Source organism: Dipodomys merriami, unplaced genomic scaffold (genome assembly GCF_024711535.1).
Source record: "Dipodomys merriami isolate MVZ:Mamm:240054 unplaced genomic scaffold, mDipMer1.0.p SCAF_39, whole genome shotgun sequence".
NCBI lineage: Eukaryota > Metazoa > Chordata > Mammalia > Rodentia > Heteromyidae > Dipodomys > Dipodomys merriami.
This window is the reverse complement of record NW_027205492.1, coordinates 1,901,937-1,925,315: the sequence shown is the minus strand read 5'-3', so window position 1 is coordinate 1,925,315 and position 23,379 is coordinate 1,901,937.

The following is a 23,379-nucleotide window of genomic DNA, read 5'->3' as shown; positions in this document are numbered from 1 at the left end:
GCCAGAGAACTCAGCACCACGGGACCTGGAGACCAAGCTACTACATTTCCCAGAAGACTTTAGGCCAGCTTCCATCATTGAGCGTAAGGCCGCAGCTCGGCTTCCCATTTTCGAGAGTCTACGTTGCTTTAGTAGAGATGGTTTTGCTCTTCCACACCAGCCAGTCAAGTCTCCACAGTATCAGGTAAACCCAGCACCGCCCCCATCTTCCCGTCAGAGGAAGGGGCTCGCATGGCCCTCTGGGAAATGTAGTTTCCATAAAGATTTCCGGGAAGCAGAGTTTCCGCAGCCAATTAGAGGTGAGCTGGAGAACGTCACGTGACCTGAGCTGGCCGCTGGTCTGGGACTGTTTGAGGGGTTTCCTGGGTTTGGCTTGTGCTGCTGTCACCGAATTTATAGACTGGCCGCTCCAGCGTGTGCCCCATTCCTGATGCCCAGCGGCCACCGGCTGCGTGTCTGTATATTCGCAAGCTCTTCCTGGTGTTCCATAGCCTGCAGGTTCTGTAGTTCCCTTCCCCGCGTGCTTCACCGGTGGCCTCTGCAGCAAACCGAATCAGCTGCTCCCGAGCCTTCTGCGTTCCCTTCATCCCTACCCCCCATCTGCAACCACCCTGCTTCCTAACTCCTTCCTCGCTTCCTTCTGTGACTCCAAACCCTGAGTTAATGCAGTTGCCTGCTTTTGGTTTGCTAAGGTGTTCCTGGTGGGAAAATTATATTACCTAATCACACAGGTTACCATGCAATTAAGGTCCCAGTCCTCACCTGAGCCCTAAAAGCTCAGTGGACTGGTTATAGCACGGGGGGGAAGGGAAGGTAGGGAGTAGATCAAGCTATAGAGACAAAGAGTCTGCTGTTCAGAACCTGGTGAGATAATCCTGTGGAAGAATTATCTTTCATGCTGCCTTCCGCGTGTGTTTTTTGTTGTTGTTGTTTGTTTGTTTCGGTTTTTGCTTTTGTTTATTTGAACCAAGGGTCTCACTAGCCTGGAACCCCTACTTCAGCCTCCCCAGTGCTGGGATTTACAAGACTGCACCATAAGCTTCAGCTCTGTTTGATATTCTCTTAAGGGCACGAAGAATAAAACATACAACAAAGTGAAATTTTAGGAAAATAATTCTAGAACTCGAAATTGGTAAGAACACAGGAGATACTGTAAAGACAAACAAATTAAAGACGTAAGGGTGAAATTAAAAAATAGTAGGAACTTGTAGCAAACACAACTTGGTGTGTTAAATACATTTTTTAAAAACTTATAGTCTTTGCCAAAGCAGTGTTTTCATAGCTTTCCAGAAAGATTAAAATATGATAACCCAAAATAATTTCTTTGAAAAATGGCAGGTATAAGTCCCAAGAGCCAGGCACCAGTGGCTCACGCCTGTAATCCTAGCTACTCAGGAGGCTGAGATCTGAGGATCACAGTTCAAAGCCAGCCCGGGCAGGAAAGTCCATGAGACTCTTATCCCCAATAAACCCCTAGAAAACTGGGAGTGGTGCTGTGGCTTGAGTGGTAGAGCACTTGCCTTGAGCTGAAGGGCTGAGGGACAGCGCCCAGGCCCAGAGTTCAAGCCCCACGACTGACAAAAAAAGAAAGAAAGAAATCAATCAATCAATAATCAAACAATCTACCTTCAAAACCTTTTTTTCTTTTATAGGGTTGACCTGTAGCTCATTGGCAAAGCACTTGCCTAACAACTGACACATCCTGGGTTCAATCCCCAGGGCCAAAAAGACAAAATAATGCAGCTTAAAAAAAAATAAAACTTTGTTTAAAATAGAACATTTCCTGAGGGGTGTAGAGATCCAAAATCAGATATGTCTGGACCCATTAGAAACACCACTGTGTTGCTGAGTCCCCTGCAGACTCACCCAGGCTGTTCAGTCCTGAGCCCTGCTGGAGACTGGACAGCCTGAAACATCTCAGGAAGTCTGCTAACAAGCACTGGAGACATGATTTAATTTGGTTTTGTCCTCTTAAAATAATGTTTTATTAATTTCATACCTCACAGGGATGTGGAACCCTTTTCCTGCCAAGGGTCATTTGGATATTTATAACATCATTAGGGCCTCTCCAAAATTATCAATATAAGCAGACAGATCTCAGGCAGCTGACCAAAAGAATTGCCTGTCTGTCCTGTCATGTAGCAAAAGATTCCTCGGATCTTATATTACCTTCAGGTGTTACCTAACCCCTGCAACCTGAGGATTATTTATCATCAAAAAAATTCATGAAGTGCATTATGCTGTATCTATAGTGTTGCCTGATACCACATGATAAAGGCAGAACACTGGTAGGTTAACAGTTAAGTGGAAAATATATTGAAATCAATCTAATTTACTGCATTTGTATATCATCAACCTCACCACCTAATTCTAAATTTAAAGACATACCATTTGCCACCAGGAAATTACAACTGCGTTTACATGTGTCTCTGGGGGAAATGCATGCAGAGAATAGCAACATCGTTTTCAATACAGGGCAGATATCCAGAATAGGAACAGATAATTCTGGAACCCCACACAAAACTAATATTTTAAGAGTAGAGCCTAAGATTCCAAAGAATATAAAAGTGTATGCCTTAGAGAAAAGGAGATGAAATGGACATCACTTTTGAGTACAAGGTATTTCAAATTATTTGTGTAGGACCTATTGGAGAAGGTGGTTGTTTATGTCAATTCATTGCATAACTACTTTGATGAACTAAAAAATGTATTCCTAGAAAGCAAGTCATAATGAATTAGAGCATACAGTATGCAAGTCCCATTTTTAAATTATTGGAGGGAACGCACGTGAAGTCTCTTTAAAATTGCACAAGTTCCCAATTCTATATCTAATATGTGGCAGACCAGATCATCAGCCCATACTTGTCGGAGACCATATTTTGAGTAACTCAAAGATAAAGCATCTAAACCTGGAGATTTTCCAGAATTATCTTACATATCTTATATATCCTTGGCTCAAACTTTCATTATTATTGTAGTTTTGAGCTTTATCAAAGTAGTAATTATGTAAAGTTATAGAGGTCAACCAAGAGAGCAAGATTATTGGGGTGTTTTTTTTAATCCCCTGCACTTTCTCTTTCTTCCCAGTTCCTCTTTCCTTTCCTGCCATAGTTTTGCATTATAAGCATATGATGCTGCTTAGATGATAAGGTACAAATAATAACAAATACCAATCACTCGGCATTGAGACAACACATTGCATTTATACTTAAGCACTGTACACCCTCTCTCTTTCATTCCCTCCTGCTGTGATGTTTTGGGGGATTATCCACAGTGACATATATCACAGTGTTTCATTGAGAAGAAACTTTGTTCTACCATATTTTACTGTACAAATATTCCACAATTAATTTACTCATTCTCCTGTTGACAGATATTTGGGTGGTTTCTTCCTCTTTTTTTCTGTCATTACAATGTTGAAATGAACATTCTTGCAGCATGTTCAGGAAGTTAAAGTGTATCACCTAAATGACACTGCTGAGCTGAGGGGCAAAAGCCTCTTGACCTTTGGATACTGACTACAGAGTATCCAGAATATTGCCAAGTACCAATTTATTTTGCCCTGAGAGTTCCCACTGCTCCATCTGACAGCCAACATTTAAATGTATAGGCTTTTTAGCTTTTCAATCTGATGGATTTAAAATGATGTCTTCTTGTGGTTTCATTTGCATTTCCCTGAATCATAATGAGATTAAACATCTTTTCAGAGATTCATTAATCATTCTGCAACTATATTTTCTAATTTATTGTTTAGCTTCTGCTCATTTTTCTATTGAGTTTATTATTGATTTATGAGTTGTTTTTAATGTTCTGGATTTGAATCTTGTGTCAGTTCTGTATGTTGTAAATATTTTCTCCTGATACATAGTTTTGTTTCTTCACCTTTTGTTTGTTTGTTTGTTTTCAATTGTGGGGCTTGAACACTGGGCCTGGGCACTGTCCCTCAGCTCTTCAGCTCAAGGCAAGTGTTCTACCACTTGGGCCACAGACCACTTCCAGTTTTCTAGTAGTTTATTAGAGAGAAGAGTCTCACAGAGTTTCCTGCCCTGGCTAGCTTTGAACCGCTATCCTCAGATCTCAGCATTGAACTTACTGAGCAAGACTCTACCATTGGAACATGCCTCTAATGCATCTAGTCCTTTTTGCTTTTGATTATTTTTTAAATGGGGTCTTGTGAAAAATGCATAGAGCTAGCTTTGAATTTTGAATCTCCTACTTATCACTTCAACTACCTGAAATCATAAATGTAAACCATTGTGAGATCCCCAAAAGCTGAGCTGTGAGACCTGATAGGGCTGGGAGTTTAGAATGCCTCCTCCCAACATCCTATCCTCTCAGCATGTTGAAACTTTCCTGAAAAGGTTAATCAATCCTGGCTTGATGGGAATTGAGGTTTCTGTAGGCTAATTCCACACCAAACTTTATGGGAGCCTGGGGATAATCAAAAGCCTATGGAAACTGTAAGTAATGTACTGATTACCTCTACTTCCTAAGGTAAGGAAGTCATTTATCACTTGAATTAGATTGTATCACATGACTGGTGCTTGCTACTTCAAGGAGATTGAATAAGATTGTACTACATGATCAGTACTGTATCTTCAAAAATATTGTGACCTCACTTTCTACACATACACCCCTGTACCCTACTCAAAAAATACTTTGTGAAAAGGATTTTGGGTACCTGAAACTGGCAGAAGGCTACAGGTCCTCTGGTACCCCAAACCTCAATTCCAGGGTCCAGTCTCCATTACTGCCCGGTCCCCGCAGGTTGTGACAAACCACCATACCTTGCTTGTTTGTTGAGATGGGGGTCTTGGTAACCTTCTGCTTGAGCTGGCCTTGAACCTCAATCCTCCTGATCACTCTCTGTCAAGTAGCTAGGATTACAGGCATGAGTCAGCACATCTGGCTTAATGCTAGATTGTCTTAATGACCGTATCTTTTGTTTTCTTTCTTTTTTTATTGTAAAGGTGATGTAGAGAGGGGACCATATCTTATAACGTCTTGTCAGAGGCTAAGATGTATCCATCTTTCCTCTGCTTCTTCTCCAAATGAGTTCTACCAGATCTTTACATTTCTATTTCCATTTAACAATCACTTTGTTGTATTCATAGAAGCATGTTAGAGTTTTGAGTGGAATTGTAATAAAATCTATTCTTGAGCACAACTGGCAACTTTATGATATTGTCTTATCCTTCCCATGCTTAGAATATGTAAGTTATCTTTAAGATGATCATTTTTTAGAATATTTTATAAGGTTTTATGTGCCTTCTGTTATATTTAATACAGGATGCTTAATCATTTCTTGGTCATTTATAATTTATATTTGGTATTCTCAGAAGCAAGAATGGAAGTATGAGACAACAGGCCACCTAAGTTCTGAAGAAATAGATTCCAATCTGAAATCTAATGAAAAAAGCAGAACAGAGATATATTTAGACAAGTTAGACCTCAAAACTTCTATCTTCCAGGTACCCTTTCTCAAATGACAGAATGTATTCTGCTTAAGTGAGCTACTAAGCCAAGAAAAAAAAATAAACCATAGAAATCAAGACACAGGACTCTAACATAGAAGTGAGATATAAGGACTATAAATGATATTAAGCAGTCAGCACTTTTGAATGAGTGCATGAAACTGATAGGCAGTAGGTTCAATCATGCCTTCCTCCAGAGATGGGTCATACCCCAATCGCCCAAATTTTTGAATAGTTATGTCACACAGAAAACAGAAGTTTATAGATGTGCCCAAGTTAAGGGTTTTGAGATGGGAAGATTTTCCTGGGTTGCCCAATGGACCATCATGAAGGTCCTTTTAACAAGGGATGCCAGGAGGGTCAGAGAAGGCTGTGTGGTGGCTGTGAAGAAATTTAATAACAGAAGCACAAGTTGGAATGGAGTGATTTAGGAGAGAGGGACAAAGCCAGGAAACTGGGCAGCTCAAAAAGATAAGGAAACCCATTCTCTAGAGCCTCCAGAGAGCAGACAGCCTTGCCAGTGCTTTGATTTTAGCTGCATGAGACTAATTTCAGACCTCCAGTTATGTGGCGAGTCAGGAGAAAATTTTCGCATGTGTGTTCAAAACAGCAAAGCTTTTGCAAAGAGCAGCTGAGGAAAGAGCTGTTAAATTGGTGAAAGCTCAGTTGGAGTCATCAAAAGCCTTAACAACAAGCCAAGTGTGGTGGCCCAGGACTGTATTCCCAGCACTTTGGGAGGCTTAAGGCAGGGAAATTGCTCCCAAAGTCATCCTAGGCTACCACAGCAAGATCTTGTCTCACAAACAAATAAACAATATGCTACAAAATTAAGAAAAGTACGGGAAGGGGTAGGTGGGGAGGGATGGGGAACATATTGAAAGAGGGGACATTGATCAAGATGCACTGTATTCATAAACTGCTCTGTCGACTCGCAACTCCTTTGTACAACTACTTAAAGATAATAAAAAATATTTTTAGAGTAACATCAAAGCACTGACGTGATTTCATGATTCCCATTTTCCCCCACCCTTCTCTCCTCCTTAGTAGGAGAAGAAGAGAGAAAACAACCCAAGATGGTGGCGTTCACTCTAGCAACCCTGATTCAAACTTGATGAGCTACTTCAATCACCTAAGGGTCAAGTTCCTGAAGAGAGGAACTGTGGATTTCTTTTCCCCAGCCAGAGAAGCCCCTCCTGCTCAAAAAAGGCTTAATGAGCCTGGCCCCAGTGGCTCACGCCTGTAATCCTAGCTACTCGGGAGGTTGAGATCTGAGGATTGTGGTTCAAAGCCAGCCCGGACAGGAAAGTCCATGAGACTCTTATCTCCAATAAACCACCAGAAAACCGGAAGTGGTGCTGTGGCTCAAGCGGTAGAGCACTCGCCTTGAGCTGAAGAGCTGAGGGACAGCGCCCAGGACCAGAGTTCTAGCCCCACGACCACCACCAACAATAATAATAGGCTTAATGACTACAATCCCTGCCTTGCTTCTACGAGGGGTGGATAGCTCTAGTGTGGGCAGACAGTTACAAACAGGAGAGCTGTGTCTCACCCGTGACAGCAATTTGTCTGCTGTGTCTAGCAAGCAAAGGCTTCTGAAAGAGGATAGCACAGTCACCTCCTGTGCAGACAGGAGACTGGGACCTGTCAAGTCACCAGAGAGGCCCTCGACTAGAAGGGCAGTGGAGCCATTGCCTATCTGCAGAGCCCAGTGTGAATGGTGAGCTCTCAAAAAGCTGCAGTCCAAACATGGCTGAGAGGGGGAGACAATGGGAGAAGGGCCTGGAAGGACAGGAGCTGTCCTGGTGAGCCATGGTATCAGTAAGGAAACTATTCCACATTCACTTCCCTGTGCTCTCACCCCACAGCCTGTGCCTGCCTGGGAATCTGCATGTCCCAGGGGCAGCTCTTTATAGAAAACTGAAAACATGGAGTCTCTTCCTTCAACCCTCTTGGCCCTGAGTAGAGGTAGTTTCTTTTGTTTTCGTTTTTTATTTGTTTGTTTTGAGCCATCATGGGGCTTGAACTCTGGGCCTGGGCACTCTCTGTCCCTGTGCTCTTCAGCTCAAGGCTAGTGCTCTACCACTTGAGCCACAGCGCCACTTCCGGTTTTCTGGTGGTTTATTGGAGATAAAGAGTCTCATGGACTTTCCTGCCTGGGCTGGCTTTTAACCGTGATCCTCAGATCTCAGCCTCCTGAATAGCTAAGATTACAGGCGTGCCAGGATTACAGTGCCCAGCTGAGTAGAGGTAGTTTTAAGGTGTTTCCAGAGTTCTCACCATCACACCTCTGCTGGGCCTCCTTCTCCTGTCCCGCTTGTCTAGTCTCTGGCAAGTTTTCTCTGCAAATGCGGCATAAAGAGCTTTTACATGTGTCCTTTTCTCCGAGTCTACTTCTGCAAACAAAAACAGTCTCATACATCAGAGTCCCTTGTTGGTTTGCTACTGGAAAATTGAGAGTGGGAAGCCACTGGTTTCTTAGGCACATTGAGGCCCGCAGGATAGAAGAGTCCCTGAACAAAGGCAAGGATGGAGACTTCAATTGTTTCCTCACCAGAAGGTAAAGAATTGGCTTCTAGAGGAAAACTACAGAGGTGAAAACAGGACAGAGCCGGGGGCCTGAGGAAAAGAGTGGAGCGGCAGTAGGAAAGCTACTAGTGCACTGAGCCTTCAGTTCATTAGGACTAGCACAGATTGTGTGGGTGTGAGGTTTGGGGAAGAGGGAATCAAATGAAAAGGCTGTCTGGAAGATTGCAGTGCAGAGCAGAAGAGGGTGGAGGGAGAGAAAAAAACACCCCCAGCCTGAACTGTGGCAGCAGAAACACAACCCAGAGAAGATTAAAGACAAGTTTATCCACCGTGCATCACACACACACACACACACACACACACACACACACACACACACACACACACACACACACACACACACACACACACACACACACACACACACACACACACACACACACACCCCAATTCAATGAGAGATTGAGAAAGAGAAAACCTCCCCTATGTCATACCTGTAATCCTTGCTACTCATGTGTCTGAGACCTGAGGTTTCTGGTTCAAAGGCAGTCCAAGTAGGAAAGTTCATGAGACTCTAATCTCTACTTAACCACCCAAAAGCCAGATGTGGAGCTGTTCTTCAAGTGGTAGTGCATGAGGCCCTGAGTTTCCTGAGTTCAAGACCCAGTATTAGAACAGAAAAAACAAAAAACAAACAAACAAAACTAATGCCTTCCCTGAAATGTGAAATAAAATAATAAAAATTTGCAATAAGCCTTGAAAGGTCTAAAATCATCCCAAGAAAATACTCGAAGGACTGGAATAGCATTTTCCAATCATTGTTTATAATTGACTTCTGCAGCAAACACTGGTGTTCTTAAAACATAGCAGTGGGGGGCAGGAGGGGTAATTAGACAGGACTCACTGAGACAATCTAATCCAAAGCCACAATGGAGATAGAGCTCACAATATGGCGGCATCTTCTCTATCTGTAATACAAGTGTCTTTCTTCTAGCCAGGACAAAGCCAGGGTAGCCCTGGGACCCCCTCTCTTCTGAACTCACACAAGGCCTCAACAACCTGTTCTGAGAACCCTGCCCTGCTTTCCCACCCTTGGTCCTTCTGCTGGACTCTTTTCCCCATATGGCCAAGGTGTTCCAGGATACCTAAGTCTAAAACATCTCGGGGAGATTGTCTCTGAATCCATGGTTGTCTCCCCTGACTCTCTCTGTTTCAACTCTTTCTTTCATAAACACATATTTACTACAATAGGAACTGACATCTCTGTCTGCATGTCTGTTTCCATCTCCTGATTCCATTTCTGCCTCTTCCCTCCTCCCTGGCTCTCTTCTCTCCTCCCTGGCTCTCTTCTCTCACCACATCCCCTTCTTTCCCTCTCTATCTCTCTCCCTTCTTATCTTGGCCTCTTGGAGTCAAATTAGCCTACGTCATTGAAGAAAGATGACACTGCAAATTTGACAGTGTTCACAGTAGCTAACATGTCATGATGCAGTTTGTGCTAACAAGTCTTTCTTCTTTTTGCTATTATACATAACACAGATTGAACCTTATTTTAGATCTTCACTTCTCTGAGCAATTCTTTCAGAAGGCTGTGTACCCTAGATAAACCATTTTTAGGTTAAAGGGTATAGATGTTTTTCAGCCTTATCATTTTTACAACAATGTAGTACATATGAACAGGACTTCAAGTTCAGACTGGTCCCAGATGTATAATGAGATCACATATATTTTTCAGAGTCCCTAGTTATATTCCCATTGTAGGATATTTGCAGCTTACTTGGATTGGAGAGGGTGTGCCTAGTTCCCTTACTGCACATTTAAATATTAATTCATGTGTTGATTTGATTACCCACACACACCTATATATCAGGCATGTTCCAAGTGCTAAAAAATGACCTTGAACTAAATCCTGCTGATATAGGCTCAGCTTCAGTATTTTAAAAATCAAAATAAGATGCAGATTCTTGAATGCCACAAGACCGAATGTGACCAAAGATCAATCTTTCAGCCACTTATTCTCCTTTAACCCAAATAATACTAAACAACACCAAACTCCCATCTACAATGCTACAATGTATTTAGTTGTTGCTTCAAAGGAAGGTAGTTGGGATTTTGTTCTATTTCTTCCTTTCAAAGCAGAATATTCTTTCATCTCACCTGTCACCTGTGATATGTTTAATGAGCAAGTCTTTCTCTCTTGTCCATTGTCAACAGGAAGGCACCAAACATTATATTCTCACATGTTGCAAAGTATGTTTTTGGTGTCACTCAATAATCACAATTTTTAATAGTCACAATAATCACACATCTTGACTTCACTTGCCCAATAATCACCATTTTTAGCTATATGGTGAACGTTAAGGAATCTCACAGTCTACCGTGTGATCAAATAATCACAATGCAGCATAACAAAGACATTTCTGCAGGTATACTATTCTGAAGGTGGGTCTTGGAGGGAAGCGCCAGGGGAAAAAATGACTGAGACAATAACGAACCACAGCAGACCTTATTAACTATGTATGTGTCAGCTACTACAGCCTGACAAACAAGAATCTCAGTTACAAACAAAACATAGTTGTAGATTTCTTTCTCAAGCAACTAGAAACCTGGGACATTGTCCCTGATCTCAACTAGGTTTAAATAGGCTTGATTCCAGGCCATGGATTTGGTTCAAATCTGCATGTAGGGTATTCTTGGACCCGTGACTACCTGTTAATCACAGAAAATAGAATAAAGGCTAGATATTCAATAGACCAAACACAACATGAAATCACATTTACACCTCTGCCTATATCACGTGCACTGACATCTAATTAACCAAAGCATTGCAGGTAGTAAAGCTCAAAGTCAATGTACAAGAATATACATTCCTCCTGTAGAGATGGAGTGAGGAGCAGTGAACATATGCTGAAAACCAGATCTTGAAGAACCAAGGGATATTTTTCCAGAAAGAAGCGGAAGGATCTAGTGTTCCATGGAGAGGGACCACATTGAGCAAAGTAGAGATATACAAGGACACAAGGTGCTTTCATGAAGTTGTAGACGCCCAGGAGCCTATGGGAGAGATTGAATACGTGGAAAAGCTGAGGTAAGAGGAGACGGGAACCAAATTATCTCAGGGCAGAAGGAATCTGAAAAGGTCTGGACAGACAGATGCAAGGTAAGAGTCTTTCCTTCTTGCTGGGTTTCCAGAGGACTTCTGCTTTTTCTCTTGGAGTTTCTAACCATCTGGTGGTGGAAAATGAATGCATGAATGAATGCATGAATAAATGTGCTCAGAATCTAGTATCTCCTGTGGCATATTCACCAGAATACCTAAACAATGAAGAATCTGATAATTCTTTATGTGAAAACTATTTTTAACAATAATTTCTGGTGTGTGTGTGTGTGTGTGTGCGCGCGCGCGCGTGCGTGCACGCATGCATGCGTGCGATATTGGGGCTTAAACTTGGGCCTGGGTACTGCCCTTTAGCTTTTTCACACAAGGCTGGCACTCTACAACTTGACCCATAGCTCCAATTCTGGATTTTTTTATGGTTAACTGGAGAAGAGAATCACACAGACTTTCCTGCCCAGGCTAGTTTCATACTGATACCCTCAGGCTTCAACCTCCTGAGTAGTTAAAAACTATAGGAATGAGCCACCAGCACCTAGTTTATTTTATTTTCTGATAAAACATATTGATTGAAAGAATGGTTCAAAGATAGATACGTAACATTTTAATTCTCAGCCTTCCATGTTAGATGGAATGTAATTAAATGACTAGAATTAGATATTTTTGTCATTAAATACCAACTCAAAAACAAAACTTTTATCATATCTTTTTAATGTCCCTATAGTATTTCATTGTATGACTGTACCATCATTTATTTAGCCTCTCTCAATTTTCAACACTACAAATAATACTGTGATGGTTCTCCCTTTATTAATATAAAGTGACCTTGGTCTTTTTCTGACTGATTTTGGCTTACAGTCTACCTTATCAGATATAAATATAACTACTCCTGCCTGCTTTTGAGATCCAGTTGCCTCGTAGATCTTTTTCCAACCTTTTTACTCTGAGCCAACATTTCTTTTTCTCAGTATATGTTTCTTTTTATTTTTTATTTTTTGGGTCCAGTCATGGGGCCTGAACTCTGGGCCTGGGCGCCACTTCCGGCTTTTTTCTTTTTGCTTATGTGGTGCTGAGGAATCGAACCCAGGGCCTCTGGCATGCAAGGCAAGCACTCTACCACTGAATCACCTTCCCGGCCCGTTTCTTTTTATTTTATTTATTTTATTTTATTTTATTTTTTGTCAGTTGTGGGGCTTGAACTCTGGGCCTGCGTGCTGTCTTTCAGCTCTTCAGCACTCTACCACTTGAGCCACAGCGCCACTTCCAGTTTTCTGGTGGTTTATTGGAGATAAGAGTCTCACAGGCTTTCCTGCCCAGGCTGGCTTTGAACTGCAATCTTCAGCTCTCAGCCTCCTGAGTAGCTAGGATTACAGGTGAGAGCCACTGACATCCAGCTTCTTTTTATGTTTTATGTTTGTAATCTATCTCTCCATCCTGTCATTTCACTGTCAAATGGAGACCATTAATGTTCAATGTTATTATTGAGAGGTATATAGCAATTCCTATTATTTTGTTTTTGTCAACATGTTTGGTTCTTTCCCACTCTTCATTTGTTTATCTGCTTAACCAGTGGAATTGTTATGTTTAGTTTCCGTCTCTGTGAGTAGGTTCCTTTAAGTATATTCTGTAGTGCTGGTTTAATGATCATAGCTTTCAATTTTGTTTGTCATGGAAATTTTTTGTTTGTCCTCATTTATGAATGATTACTTAGATGGGTAGATGAATATAGGTTGGCAGGTGTTTACTTTCAATGCTTAAAGCACATCCTTCCATGCACTCCTAGCTTTTAAGGTTTCTGGGGAATAATCTGTTATTCTGTTGAGTTTACCGTTGTATAGGATTTGTTGCTTCTCACTTGCAGATTTCAGTACTTTTCCCTTGTTCTGCACAGTTAATATTTTAACTAAGATCTATCTTGGGGTGTTTCTTTACTGGACTGATCTGGTGGTTGTCCAAAAGTCTTCCTGTATCTAAATGGCTGCTTCTTTCTCAAGATTTGGAATGTTTTCTCCTACTATTTTTTTTTCTATCTTCTCCTATGCTCATGATTGTTATGTTTGGTTTCTTAATAGCTTCCCAGTGGTTTTTCATGTTCCACTAACATCTCTTAATTTACCCCCTGACCCCCCACCCACTTCTTCATTTGACTGTTCTAAAACAGTTCCACTGTCCTCCAGCCCTGATGTTTTATCTTTGGTTTGATTCACTTTTTTGGAAAGACTCTCCAAAGAGTTTTTCATTTCCTGAATTTCAGTTTGGTTCTTTTTCAGGGTTTCTGTATTGTTATTGAATTCCTCTTTCATATCCTGTAGTGTCTTCCTTACTTTGTTCAACTGTTTGTGTCTTCTTTGTATTCATTTAATTTTTTTGTACATGTTCTCTTTAATTTTATTGATCATTCTTTATAATGTATTTGAGTTACTTGGGCTTCTTATTCACTATTGTTGGCATTTATTACAGTGAGATGGTTGGCCTTAGGAGGTATTATGGTGCCTTTTTTTCTTCCCTAGTTCCTGCATTGAGATTCACACATCTGAGGCCAATTAACTGGTTAAGTGATTTTTAAAAAATATTATTATTATTAAGTAGTTGTACAAAGGGGATAAATTCTGTAAGTCAGGCTATGAGTATAATGTTTTTTGGTCAATATTACCCCTTGTTTCATTCTCCCCCATTTTCCCACATCCCTACTCTCAAGTTACGGTTTAATGTTTTACTCATTTGTAGTATTAAAGTCACTCTGCCAATGCTCAGACTGGGCTGTGTGGTAAAAGAGATGCAGTGGGTTTCTTCACACTGGACTGGGAGATAGCTTAGTCTAAAGCCAACTGTTTGCCCACATGCATGGGGCACCAGGTCTGCATACTCAAAGTGCAGCACCACTCAGATAGAGAAGCACTAGCTGAGGTCTCTTGTATTTGGGTTGGTGTTTATGTGAGAAAAAGATGAGTCTGATTAAATGTAAGTTGTCTACTTCTGTGCTGCATCCAACATGGGACTTCGCTTCATGTGTACTGTGAGACACTGCTGGTAGCACAACACTTTTGAGTTTGTGAGCCAGTCCAGGGCCTGTTTGCTACACAGGTCCCTCTAATCGGGTCCCCTGGGGCAGCTGATGGGCTACCCACAGGTATTTCCCTAAGGTGCCTGGTAGAATAAATAACTCCATCAGTGGTGGAGGTCTGAGGGACTCAGGAGCTCCTCCTGCAGGTCTGTTCTTTCCCATTTCACCCAGCAGCTTGTCATTCTATGGTAAGGCTATGGAGGAGAGGGAGAGATAGGGTAAGAGCCCCAGGTCTGGTGCTCAGAGTTCCCAGAAGCCATCAGACCATTTCTAGCTACAAAACACTCTGCTAGCTATGTACCTGGTGCTGTTTCTGTAGTGAATCTCAGGCCCTGGACTGGTCTAGCCAGGAAGGGTATGATCACCCACTCACAGACCCTACTCTATTTGAGCTCCTGTTACTACTTTGAACTTTCAACTTGCCTACTTCTAATTCTCTCCCTTTCCAAGGCCACATCTGGCTGTCTCCTTACTGTTCCCCAAGCCCTTGAGATGTGGTTCAGTCTCTAGGACTGCCTGGTTATACAAGTAGCTTGAAAAGAATGAATGCAGACTTCTCTCTCTGACAACTTCTAAAATTTGAGTTCTCAGGTGACAGAAATGAGTGCTCAGCTTTCTGAAGTTTCCTCTAGATGATGAAACTGCTCTTGCTTTCAAGGCAGGGCTATCAACAGTTTCCATAACTCTTCCTGGGGGCCCTCCTCTGGCCTAAGAAAAACCCTTCCTTCAGTCTATCAGCTTTAGGTGGCAAGTCTCCCACTGGGGCTGGGTGACCATGAAGTCCCTAAACCCTGATTGTTTTCCAGCCTCCATGCCCCAGGTTTGTGGCTCAGTCCCAAACCCCATCTGGCCACAGGCTGTTTGCAATGTAAGTCGATCACTCTGTAGTTTCAGCAGAGGTTACATCTTTTGTTTTCTGAAATGCTCCCAGCCCTACACACCCCATGAAGAGGTTGGGTGGGGCTGGCCACTACAAAGGCCTGAGTTAGACTTCCTCTTTACCCAGTCTCTGATGGCAGTTTGCCCGCTGGACTCTGACTACATATCCCAGTCCTCCCTAATAACCAAAGGTCCCTAAATTAATAAGCCCTCCCATGTGGTGGCTGAGTCCCAAAGCCTGCCTGGCTACAGGTTACCAGCCCGTCATCAACGTAATGATCAGAGTTCTCCACCAGCAGAGGCTAGGATTTTTGTATTCTGCATTAGTCTTTGCTATCAAGTTGCTCTCACAACTTGATTCCCTCTAAGTCCATCCCTGATGGCTATCAGCTACCTGAACAATGGGTCACACACTAAACACTGATTATTTTTGTTGTGCCTCAGTCCAAAAACCTAAGAATGCAGGTGCGGCAAGCTTACATAGTGGGAATCTGATACTCTTGAGTACCTCGGTCTCGAGCAGGAGGCCTTTCCTCCTGATAATGCCTTGCTGGTATTTTTTGAGATTCAGGGAGTTAAAGGCTATTTTGCCTCATGCTGGCCTATCCCACTGACTCAACTAACCCCTGATCTGTGGCTCAATGCGTGTGGTCATGAGGATTTTTCCCAAAGTTGGGTCTGTTGGCCTAGCTTGAAGGAGGCCTGCCTTACCTTATGGTGGCTTCTGGACTCTTCTCCCAGGTGAGATGGAGCTGGAACTGGAAACTGCTGTCTAGTTTTCTTTGTTGTCTTTCTGTTTCCCCACACTTTTTAGCTGGGCTCTTTCTCTCTTGTGGTTGGGTTATCAATGCTCTTCCTCAGTTTTGCTTCCCCCAATTTATTCTCTCTTTGTTTCTTAAACTCTTCTCATTCACAGAATCTGAAGATTTTTTTTTTTTTTTGGTCCCAGTGCTGGGGCTTGAACTCAGAGCCTGGATGCTGTCCCAGAGTGTTTGTGCTCCAGGCTAGCGCTTTCAGCCACTTTGCTATACCACTCTGAGCTCTACTTCTGGCTTTTTTTTTTTTTTTGGTGTGGGGGGTGGAAAGAGTCTCATAGGCTTTCCTGTGGGGTGGAGGGATGGTTTGAACCATGATCCTCAGATCTCAGTCTCTTGAGCAACTACTTTACTTTAGATGTAAGCCACCAGTGCCTGGCTAAAGCCTTTTTTTTTTTCATTTTTGTTTTTGTTTTATTTTATTTTGATTTGTTTGGATGAGAGGTTTGAAGCAGAGTCTCACTATCTTTGCCAAAGCTGGCCTAAAATTTGAAATTTCTGTCTTTCTAAATAGCTAAGATTAGGAAAGTACACCACCATACCCAGTTTATTGAGTTATTTGAAACTTTTTTCTATTGAGATTTTTGGAGTTTCTTATATATTCTGACAATCAACCTCTTGTTAAATGTCTACATTGCAAGCATTTTCTCCCCTTCTGTAGATTTGTTTTGCTTTCTGTTGCTTATATTCTTTGCTATACAGAAGCTTTTTGCTTTCATATAATTCTACTTGTCCAATTTTGCCTTTGTTTACTGGGCTTTGAGGGTCTTAGCCAATTAAATCCTTGCCCATTGCAGTGTCCTGAAGCATCTCTCCCATTTCATCTTTGAGTGGTTTTATAGTTTCAAGTCTTTAAATTTTTTTTAAAAATTGTTATTATAAGATGATGTACAGGGGCTGGGAAGGTGGCTCAGTGGTAGAGCGCTTGCCTCGCATGCATGAGGCCCTGGATTCAATTCCTCAGCACCACATAAACAGAAAAGTTGGGAAGTGGCACTGTGGCTCAAGTGGTAGAGAGCTAGCCTTGAGCTGAATTGCTGAGGGACAGCGCTCAGGCCCAGAGTTCAAGCCCCATGACAAAAAAAAAAAAAAAGAATGCATTCCTTCCCCCCCCCCTTTGGACAATATTACCCTAGTTTTAGGTTTTAATAGGTTATATTAACTCATTTTGAGTCAATCTTTGTGACTAGTAAAACACTGGGTATTTTGTACATGGCCAATATGAGCGATTTTATCTCATTTTCATTATAATAGAAAAATGGCTTTATTTCTTCATGAAAGTATAACTTTTGAGCTAGAATTCTCCTAGCATCAATAATCATGAGAAGGGAAGACAGATATTTTAGGAGGAAAGAATTATTAAAGCTAGAAGGCAAATTAAATTAGGAAAGATAAGTAAACAATAAATAAAACTAAGTACTAGTTTGTTAAAAAGAAGAAAGAAAAGAGCATGAGCAAAAAAAAAATGGAGAGCAAGATAAACCATAAGCAATGTAATGCCAGGTGTAGGGAGTATAGTGTCTTTACTTCCAAATATAAAAAAGAATTAAAAGTAATTGGAAAATCAGAGTCTGGCAGTATGGCTTAAGCAATAGAACCCCTATGTAGTAAGCATAAAACTCTGGCTTCAAACCCAGTACTATGCATACATATATGACTGTTATCTCCAATTAACCAACAAAAAGTTGGAAGTGGAGATATGGCTCATGTGGTAGAGTACAAGCCTGGAGTATAAAAAGCTAAGTAAGAACACAAGGTCCTGAGTTCAAGCCCCAGTCCTGGAACATTAAAAAAAAATTGAGGGGAACTAGGGACATGGCACTGGTGACTTATGCCTATAATCTAAACTACTAGGGAGATTGAAATCAGGTGGGGTTGGTTCAAGTCCAAACAGGGCAGAAAAAAGTTCATGAGACCCCTGGATATGATGACACAGGCCTGTTACCCCAGCTATGGTAAGAAACATCAATGGAATGATTGCAGTCCAGACTTCCCTGGATAAAAAGAAGAGATTCTACCCAAAAAAAATCAAAAGCCGGAGGTATAACTCAAATGGTAGAGTATCTACCTAGCAAGCGTAAAACCCTAAGTTCAAGCATCAGTACCTCAAAAAGAAAGAAAGAAAGAAAGAATGAATGAATGAAAGAAAGAAAGGAAGGAAGGAAGGAAGGAAGGAAGGTAGGAAGGAAAAAAGGAAGAAAGAAAGGAAGGAAGAAAGGAAGAAAGAAAGAAAGGAAGGAAGGAAGAAAGAAAAAAGGGAAGGAAGGAAGAAAGAAAAAGAAAGAGAAAGAAGGAAAGAAAGAAAAGTGTTCTTGTGTACTAATGGACCTCTTTCTAAATAATAGAGTCCTAGGGTAGGCTAGCTGGATGAAGACTATGTATTTTACACTTTAATAGATGTTATAGATTGCTTTCCAGAAAGCTGAGACACTTAGACTCCATCAGCAATGTAAGAGAGCACAATTTCTCCACATCCCTAGCAGCAATAACTTCTTTTTATTTTTTAGAAGTCTGGTGAGTGGAAAATGTTGTTTACTTCATTTGCTTTTCCTAGACTATTAATCAGTATCTGGTAATATAAGATTCCTATCTCTTTATAGTTTTCAGGCATTTATTGTTTCATATATCAAGGTCACTTTATCCAAATCAAACACAATCTATGAGATTCTAAATGGAATTGCAATGAATTGCTGTACAAATTTTGAGAAAGCTAAAATTTTTGTTATTAATCCTTCCCATCCAAGAATATGGTAAACGTTTTATTGGTTTGTTTCTTTTATGTCTTTAAATATAGTGGGGGTTTTGTTGTTTATTTTCCTATGGAGAGTATTTTGTTTACTTCTTTGTTTGTTTTGAGATAGGGTCTCTTGGTGTAGCTCAAGTTTAGCCTAAAACTTTAATCTTTCTGTCTCAGTCCCCCAAGTGCTGAACTAACTGGTATATTCTACAAAGCCCAGCTAACTTTATAGGCTTAAATATAGTTTTTCCTATGTTTTTCTTGCTAAATTTATTCTTAAATATTCTGTATTTAAAGGGTTTTTTCTATTTTTAGGTTTATATAGATAGTACAGAGAAGTGCTGTGGAGTTTTAAAATAAATTTATTTTATATAAGATATCTCATTGAATTATCCTATTTATGTATGCTTTTTTTCTTCTTAAGCAATATTAAATAAAGAAACATTTTTTTAAAAAAACAGAATGATCAGGGCATCATAGTGTACATATGTAGTCTCAGCCACCTGGGAGACAGAAGTAGGACAATCTACAGAACTTCATCTGTTTCTCCTGGACAGGTGGCTGGCATTCACAAGACAGTAGCCTGGAACAATTAACATCTCTGTGGACCTTAGGAAGCAGATCAAATCCTCTGAGTACCTGCAAGCAAAAACTGGAAGAATGCTTCTCCAAGTTCATTTTCTTCCCCAGGAAGAAAGGAAATAGTTCTGCTGAAGAACTCAAGTTAGTCACCCAGCTGACAAGCCCAGTGATAACCACCTGGAATATCTACAGGAAGAGAGCCAGAGTCATCATGGAGGGGTGAAAAACATCTAAGAAGTCTAAATGGCCTTCACATGGCCACAACAACACTTCACTGTTGAGCATCCACGCATAGAGCACCAAGAAAGATGCAGAACAGAGCACTGAAATGAAAAGTCAAAGTAAAGTGATATTGGAGCATTGTAATAAAGCCAGAGAGACAGACAGACAGGCAAACAGACAGACAGACAGAAGCATGAGAATGGTTCCAAGGTTTCTAGCCTGAGCAAATAGAATCATGAAGTTGCTCCTTACCAACAGGGGGAAACTATGGGATGAGACAGTTTTGAAGAATTCTGGAATTTTATTTTAGAATGTTCTATCTCAGATACCTGAGATGCTTGAGGATATCAAGCAAGTAGTTCATACATGCCAAGAGTTCTGGGGAGAAGCCTGGGCCGGACATGTAAATTTGGAATTGTTTAAAGCCATGAGATTGGATGGGACTAATGAGAACCCTGTGAAGCTAGAAAGGGGACCAAAGACTGAGGGTGAGGAAATCTAACCTTTGGATGGAGAGAGGAGGAAGAACTGACCAGGAAGACAAAGAAAGAGCAGTGAATGGAGTTGAAAGAAAACCAGGAATATGCAATAATATGGAAGCTAAGCAGAGAAATTATTTCCAGGAGTGAGGAATCAATGACACAAAATGTTACAATCAAGTAGTAATAAGCTCCTATCATAGAGACATCTCACCTCATAGATCAGTGTGGTAAATAACTTAAACTTATTATGCATGTAAAACATATTCAGTGCAGCAGGGAGAGGATGAACAGACTAGAACAGTGGCTTTCTGCTTCCTGATGATAGTTGACTGACCCAGGCTGAGCATCTTCCCCTTGCATCTTCCAGGGTGATCGTGGGTGCTGATATCTAACCAGTAAATGGGAGGATGGTATGATAGATGGGAAGTAAGAAAGGTTTAATAAAGGGACTACTTTTAAAAAGTACAAGGAGGAGGAGGAAACCTATCAAAAGATGTTGTCACAACCCTGAGATAATTGACAGCAGGAGCTGTTACCACCTCTGGACTTGAGGCCATTAAAAAATGTAATGGTTAGTTGAATTGGGAGAGAAGAAGAAATATATGGGGATATGTCTGATTAATGTTTTGGTAGAAGAAAAACTGCCAACCGAAAGCAACCCTGCTACAGGGAACCAGAGAATAAATACCTCAACTCTTTCTTCCCTATAATTTCCTACAGGTACCTCTCATGAGTCAACCCAACCAGAAACCAAAGATTCACTGGAAAGATCTCTAATGGTTTCACATCTAAGGCCTGAGCACAGCGGAGAATGGTGAATGTGTATCTGATGGGCAGGAGTGGGAGAGGAGCCAATGTCTAACACAGGAAGGTTTTGTGAGTTGGGTTTTAAAGATGTACATGTATCTTCCATCTACATTCCATTGGCTAGAACACAGTTGCATTGTGGTGTCTAACTACAAATCCATTCATGGAGTATGGTCCAGCTAGTCCCTGGAAAGAAGAGAAAGATTTGGTGAACAGCCAACCTAGCTCTACCACCTGGTCAAATAATTATAATATCTGAGAACTAATCATTAGAATCAGGTCCTTAGAGGCAATTGGTGATCATGATAACCCAGTGTTGGTACATGGTGGATGTACAAGTTTAGTTAGAATGGATTCAACAAGAGATAAGAAGGGGAGGAGGGCTGGTGGCTCAAATGGCAAAGTTCTTGCTCAGAATGTGCAAGGTTTGAGTTCAACCCCTAGTGCTACAGGGAAAAGAAGTGGGTAAGGATAGCAGGAAGCAGAGACTTGGAGGCAGCATTTATTCTGAAAACCGCTTTCAACTGATTTTGCTGTAAAAGAAATCAAAGCAGTGAGGTAGTAGCTGCAAGGGTATTGAGACAGAGAGCTTGTTTTTTGTTTTGTTTTTACTTTTATTCTTTTACAATGAAGAAATCGCAGTGTGTTTTTTCTGTGCTGGTTGGAATGTTCCAGTAAGAGAGGAAAATTGATGATGCTGGAAAGAGAAGGAAGGTTGCTGGAGTGATGTCCTTGGTTAAGGAAGAAAGGATGGGATCTCGTGAGAAGTGAGTCTGGCATTGGAAAAGAATACAGGCTGTTCACCGAGGGTAACAGTGAGGAAAGCAGAGTATACAGAGCCCTCCTGCAGAGTAAAAGTGGCAGGTGTAGGGTGGAGAAGGGGGAGGTGTTGAAGTTCTTTCCTATTTACATATGTTTTCTCGTTGGAACAAGAAGCAAAGTTATCAGCTGAGAAGGAAAGTGTGTGTGGGGGGGGGGAATTGTGTATGATATCTTTACCTATGGAAATGTGAAAATGCTGCCACATCTATAGACACCAATTAATCAACTGCACATCAAAATTCTGTCTTTAAACATGTTTGCCCCTGTACTAAACATAAGGCAAAACTTTTCCTTGTCATCATCTACCAAACAATACAGTCTAGAGAAACTATTTATACAACATTCTTTGTAATAGATAGTCTAGGTCATCTACAGATATAAAGGATATAGAAGGATAGGCATAGGGTATATGCAAATACCACCTTTTATTTTGTAGAAGGGACTTGAGCATCTACAAGGAGTTCTAGAATCAATCTCCCACAGATGCCAAGCATGACTGTAGAAATATCAGAGTATAATAAACACTAGAAGGAAGTGGGCTTTGGAAGAACAAATGTAATCTTTTGAGGGAGACAGTACTGGGAATTGAAATCAGGGCATCTTACTTGCTAGACAAGAACTCTGCCACCTCTAGGATAGCCTCAAGTCCTTTTTCTTTTTTGATTTTTCAGAGAATCTCATACTTTTTCACTAGCTAGGCTTATGGAGTAGCTGTGATGATAGGTGTTTACCAGCACTCCTGGCCTAAAATCTTAAAAGATCTATAGCCAGGTAGATGGAGATGAGCCAGATGTCAAGGGCTCATGCCTTTAATCCTACCTACACAAGAAGTTGAAATCTGAGAATTGAGACTCAAAGCCAGCCCAGAAAGACAAATCTGAGAGATTCATCTCGAGTTCGCCAACCCCAAAAACCCAGAAGTAGAGCTATGGCTCAAGTGGTAGAGCACCAGCCTTGAGTGAAAAAGCCAAGCAAGCGCATGAAGCCTTGGGTACAAGCTCCACTACCAGAGGCAGGGAGGGAGAGGGAGAGACAAAGAAAGAAAGAGGAGAGTCTATGCTTAGGAATGGGGTGATGATGAGGACTTGCTAGTAACCAGCAAAGCTAGGAGGGCAGAGCCAAAGTTAGGAGTATAAGGACAAATTGGATAGATTGGAGAAGACCCTCATGAGTCTTCCCTATTGTACCAACCAGCACATAATGCCTGATTTAATCCTGATTAAATATTCCCTTGGTTTCCCTGTGTATTTCACACGTTCCCATGACAGGGGATATGATGCTTAAATGGTAACCATAATTATGGCAGAAATTGATCCCAATGAATGAACAATGCAGAATTTTACAAATGATAATCTATCAATGAGTTGAGAACCAAACATTTTACTGATATCATGTCCTTTGGTGGGCATGACATACCACGTAAATTACATCACATTATCTCCATTTTCAGATTTTAAAGAAAAACAAACAACGAAACCAGAGGCTGAGAAATTGTAGCATACAACCAAAGTTGCATAGATAATATATGGTGAGATGAGGCTTGAGCCCAGGCCTGTTAGGCTCCAAAGGCTGCATGTGCTACACTGTGCCAGCTGCCTCTCTATTTGGAAGTGACGAATCAGGAGTGCTAAGGAACCCTATAGGGCCCCTGGGCTTTGGGTGCAGGGCCCCCTTTAATGAAGGCAATTGAGAAACAATCCTCCTCTTTATTTGCCTGTAACAGGGGCTCTGAAAAGCTAATTATCTTCCTGTGAACCAGTTAACTATTCAATTTTCTCCATTTGGGTAATTAATTATCAGAGTCAAATGCAGGATCCAGCTAATTTTAGAAACACACAGCTGTAGGGTCAGCTG